This window comes from Embiotoca jacksoni, unplaced genomic scaffold, assembly GCF_022577435.1.
Source record: "Embiotoca jacksoni isolate LCO1_2020_lvr unplaced genomic scaffold, fEmbJac1.0.p SCAF_19, whole genome shotgun sequence".
Taxonomy (NCBI): domain Eukaryota; kingdom Metazoa; phylum Chordata; class Actinopteri; family Embiotocidae; genus Embiotoca; species Embiotoca jacksoni.
In genome coordinates, this window is record NW_027185329.1 from 10,004,942 (window position 1) to 10,010,941 (window position 6,000).

Genomic DNA, 6,000 nt, shown 5'->3' on the forward strand with positions numbered 1-6,000 from the left:
CAGTACACACACACACACACACACACACACACACACACACACACACACACACACACAGACGGGTGGATGATGCGTCTGTAAACACCAATGGGAAGCATGACGAGTAGCTGAGACACAGAGATGTGAGATCAAGATATCATCAGCAGGGAGCGGAGAACAACGTGATGTATTTTATTCACGCCTGGCCCCAGTGTTTGGCCAGAAAATATTTTCGCAGCGATTACACACACACACACACACACACACACACACACACACACACACACACACACACACACACACACACACACACACACACACACATACACACACACACACACACACGCCAGTGATAATCACAGACAAAGCTTATCATCTGACTCACCTGATAAGACTTGTTATGTTCGTCTTTGACCTAGTATGTACGATTGAGGAGATGTCAGCATTTAATTACATTTAAAGAATATTACAAGCTGACAGTTTTCCTTTAATAGTCTTGTTTATTTGAAATATGTACAATAATGTTTCAGTATAAAGTTAAATGGTTAAAGGTGTTCTGTGGAGAGTCTTTAAAGTCATCCAGAGGTGCATGCATCTTCACAAGACGTTGGCAGTAACCACTACAAGACACTAATGCTGTGTAAAATGTGCACTGGTGGCTGAGTCTAAATAATAAGTAGATATTTCGATCAAAGTCAAAATATACCAAAAAGGACTGTGTAGAGCACACTGTTTAAAAAGAGGGTGTGGTCTGCAACCAGCCAAACCAGAACCATTGTCGTCCGAATATCAAGAGTCTCATGAAAGTGAACGACCAGGCCATGACTCTTATACAGCATGTTATTGATCCATCGGCTTTTATAGAAGGAAGGGAAACACTGAAACACCACCACTGCTCACATACCTCACCACATCAAGGGATCATGGGAGGGAAAATGTTTTTAAAGAAGAAAAGCATTGAGGGGTGTATCCGCAATGGATGTGCTCACATGCATGTGGTTATCAGTGACTCAATGTCTCTGTGGGATGATGTTTAGGATCCAGTGTTTACTCTACTTATAGACATCTAAACAAAAACAGACTATTTTAGATATTAAAAAAGATTAACCTACTCTAAAATCAATTCTTCCTGAATTCTTGCTGAAGTCAAAGTCACTGTCCTGGTTCAGTTTAATTGGGGAATGAGATAACGGAGCAGTTAAGCTTTTACTGTCCAATAAAGAGCCTCAATAACAGTGAGCCTTTAAAAGATATATTGATTAATGTGTTGGATGGCTGCGTCTATTAGCTCCTTCATTCACGTCTGCGGAGAAAATGAGGCTTTACTATCGATGTCTTCCACAGGCATCAATAGGGAATCAAAGCAAAAGGAATACAGATACTGCATATAACAGCATTCACAGTGGGTCAATACTTATTTTTAAATTGTGGCTCATTAGTTTTAATTGGCAGGTTAATTCAAATTGATTCTAGTTTGGTCTAACAGAACTGTTAGAGTTTAAACCAAATGTTAACCATGCCAACGATGATTCTCAGCATTGCACAGGAATGTCATGAGATGACCAAAAACACATGTGACCCACCATAAACCAGTTCTGGAGCAGCATCTGGACGAAAAGTTTCAGTGGTGCACATTTGGTCCAGTTTTCAGGGAGAGAGTATTTTATTACCTCCTGTTACAAAGGAAATGCACCCTGTCCCCTTCAGGATTAAAGAGTTGTTGTTCCAACCTGTCTTCACATGCCTGGAGTTTCCAGCAGTGATACGATGATAGCACTGTTAGTTCATGTGCTGGGTAGGTATGGGAAAAGAGGGCTTTCATTTATGATGGATAATGAGTCAGGTCAATCACTACTTTAATTCCACATGTTTCACCTCAAAACTCAGTTGCAAAGCAAATTCAACAATTTTCCCACCAATAAATCAGAATTTTGCAGGTTTTTTTTCAAAAAATGTGGACACCCTAAAGTGAAGTCAAGTAAACATAGCGTACAACATAAACGGAGCGATTTTGTACACAAACCTGCTCAGTTTGTCTTGACTTGTAAAAGATGACTTTACCCAGATTAATATGATTAAACTTTGCAGTTTGTTATATGGATCAGTTGAGCATTAGTGTGTTGTAAACACATCTGGCTTGTGTGCTCACTAATGTTACCTAAAGTTAAAAAGTACATCAGCTGAGTGTTAGCGAGTTAACAGAACTGAAACCAGCGAAATTCTGAAGCCTCCGATTATTTTGAAGCGCACACAGAAGCAGAGGGTCTAAACATGCTGTTTTTGATAACACTTAGATTACAGTGTGCAAGTGACAGAGCAATTATTTTGTAATTACAGGCCCTAATTATAGTTATTAAGTAATGTACTAATGTATTTACAGAAAAGCAAAACAAGACCTAATGGATTAACAGTTTTGTAATGAAGTGTAATATGTGAATCATTTATGCAGCAGAGTAACAATAACAGGCTGAGACACAGGAAAAAAGTGTAAGTGTGTGCAGTGAAGCTTTTTCATAGACTTATAGATACATAATTTTTTTTATGATCTCCTCCGGTGGTCTTTATCCTGGTCATGTGTTACATTATCATTGACATACAGACTATTTTTCAGACAGGGTCTGCACAGTTTCGGCCTCCCCTTCTATGGCCATTAGCTGATGTAGTTCACAACCTTTATATTGCACAGAACGCCATGTAAAGCTTGCATATCTGTAGTTTCTCAAATACACTTACAGAGAGGATGCGCTTATGAATGTGACAAGAATATGAAATGAGACAGAAAACACTCTTAACAAACCAGACATAATTTGAAACACATTCCTGAATTCAGTCTGCATTTATTAAACCAAAAGCCCTCAGTTTAGTTCAGAATTGGCATACCAGGACTAATGCAACACTGAAATGTTTCCTCATAAGCGCTGCATTATTTCACAAGTTCAATGTCCTGACCAGGAGAACCCAAATGTGACTGTTCAACCTATTAGGCAGCTGCAAAATTGAAAGGATATGATTTTCATTGAGTTTTGGAAATGAGTCAAGAGTTTTTGATATAGGGGCTGGAAGGAAATTAAATAATACAGCAAATGGCACACAGATATTATTAAAAAAATATATGATCCAGTGTTAAAATAACATTGATTTTTCACATTTAACATCAAGTAGGCAGTCCAAGTGTGAGGTTCTGCAGATTTAATAATTTTATATAATTTTCCAGTGTTTTTATAGAGGCCTTTCACTATTAATGGCTAGCACTCTCATTATCTGCCAGAATTTTGATCCTAATTACTATACTTTGTCTAATTTACTCATTCGTGCTGAGAACAAAACTGCAGCGGTGAGGTCTCCAGTTGTGTCACTCTCTCTTCCACGCCTCAACCTGAACTCTAACATCATCTGTCCAGCCTTTAATTTGCTCTTCTTTGGGAGGTGAGATTGGAGGGCATTCGCTGGGGGAAATCGATGGGAAAATGGGATGGAATCTGCTGAGTGGATCAGAGTGAAAGGAGTCAGCTCTCATGGGCATAAAGCGAACACTGGAATGAGAAAGTCTGGACAATGTTTTTTAACCTCCAGGAGACTGAAGACAGCAATCTGCTCACTCAAATCCCTTCGCAGAATGTGCTTGCGAGATTAATTTCTTGTTATTCAGAATTGATCTCTTCTTTATGGACTCATTTGTGCTCGATTCCCATTCGGGCCTGCCTGTCCGCCAGCGGCACCACATATTCCAAACACAGGAGTTAGCTTTCAAGAAGGCCGTTTGACTGGCAGTCTAACAGTGGGACTTGAATACTGCTGTAGGCTTTTGGGACGAGGGCTCCCTTTGTGTTGCGGATGTGGTTCGGAGGTAACACTTTGAACATTTCTTTGCAGCTGGCACGACGGCATATTTATTTTTTTCTCTTATGTAAAGACGATCTTAATCACTGAGATTCATCTGTAGTTTAATTAGACATCAAACTATGGAGGACAGCCCTGGTTCAAGTTCAGCCTCTAACTCAATTAAAGCTTGTTTTTTTCTCTACTCATGAAGACTGAAACCAAGGAAGGAAGTGACTGTACACCAGTTTTTATATGTTCGTGAAAACATTACTGGAGCCAGTTCACTCCTGGTATTTTAATGAGTGTTTGAGGTACAGTAAGGGCTGTTGGTGCTGCTAAAACAAAACCAGTTCAGTCACACAGTGTATTTTGGCTCATGTGTAAGGAAGGTGGGGTGATCAAATATCACTTTTGCTTAATTCCAGGTGCAGATATTAGCTTTTCCATCATGTAATGATTTTTTTACTGGAATTGTTTTTCATTTTTTTTTTACTTTGAAATGACCCAAAACTCTTTGCCCTGGACGGTGCTGAAGATTATCCGGAATTAGCCAATTAGAACGGTGCCAGGAACAAGCTCTCCCTTTTTCTGTCATCAGACAATGTGTCATCATCACTGTCCACCGCTACCGTGCCGGACACCCTGCGATGTACTGTCATCTGCTCGGCCTGTCAGTGTCACAGCAACCCGTTGTACGTCTAAGCCGCTGCCAACGCGACACACAGCTCTGTCACAGAGTCGTTTGGAGCTCACATTTTTCTTCACAGCATTTCCTCCACCTGCATCAACAGCTCTCTCAAGCTTTTACTGTCTCCTCCTCTCGTGGTCTCTCTCGTGCCTATATCTCTTCTTCCTCATTACTGTTTTTTTTTTTTTTTGACTGCATCCGTGCATCTTATGACGAACGCAGAAAAACTGCCTCCTTTGAGGTTTGAGAACATTGGTGTACATGACCTCAGAGGCACGTTGTTTACAGTAAGTGAACCACTTTAAGCTCCGTAGGTTGATTTGACAGCTGAGTCCATTAGTTTGTCATTCCTTAATGCCGACAGTAATTCCGCGCTTCGACTTGCGACACAACAATAATGGATCCTGCTCAGTCACACGGACTCAGATGGCATGTGGTTAATGAAACCTTCCCAATGAGAACCAGCTCAACTTCATCCCAAACGGCAACATTTAAAGAAACTGCCACCGCTGTTTATTCTCCACGGTGCACTTTTTTTTTGTCTTACGTACTCTGACTCACTGTTGATACTGTTGAACTTTTTTAATGGATATATGTGTGTAAACAATCACAAGACTAGGTTAAGAGATAAAGGATGCCTATAACATGTAACTTTTCTGACTGAAGTGTCTAAAAATTACTAGACCTATGTTATTTAGTTTGTTAAATTGTGCACTTTTTTTTTTTTTTTTTTATCCCAAATACTTAAAATCATTGTAAAACGAAGAGAAAGCCGTAATTTCAATAAAGGTAACCGTTTGTTACTGTGAGTCATCTGTCAGTAGCATCCCTTTATCCCCTCTTCCTGTCATAACTTCTGAGGAGACACTTTAGCCGGGAGGAGAGTAGTAGCTATGATGAGTCAATGACTGGAGTCTGGCTAACTACGGCAGCTAATGGTTTCCATGCTGTAGGCCTGTAATTCACTGAGCTTCGCCTCCAACATGGCAAATATACTATGTTTGTTACGTGTTCACTAAAGGAGCCAGATGGAATACCTAAAGTTATAACACACTGAGCAAGAGCGGGAGAGAGAGACGTTATCACTAACTGCTAAGCTAATAATGGATTTCCAATGGCAATGGCGGTTGTTTAACGATAAAGACAACATCCCACACTGCTTCACGTCATCAAACTCCTCTTTTTTTTTTATTGTTTTGATTGAGATACCCCATGCGGCAGAAATTAAATACTGTGTGTTTAATACAGAAAGAAAAGTCCACCAGACTTGAGACACAATGTGTTTATTTACATTTGACCAACTACGCGATCTTTTCCCAACTGTAAGTTGAGTGCTTTTGACGTCTAAGTCTAATCATAGATTGGAATCTGAATGTGAACCTAGGTCTAAGACCCTGGCAGTAATGCAGTTTATAAATGTGGCACTTTGTTTCATAAAACAAAAGGTTTTGTAAAGGTGACGTAATGCAGCCTAACTGCGAAACCAATTTAGTCGTGTGGAAATAATATTC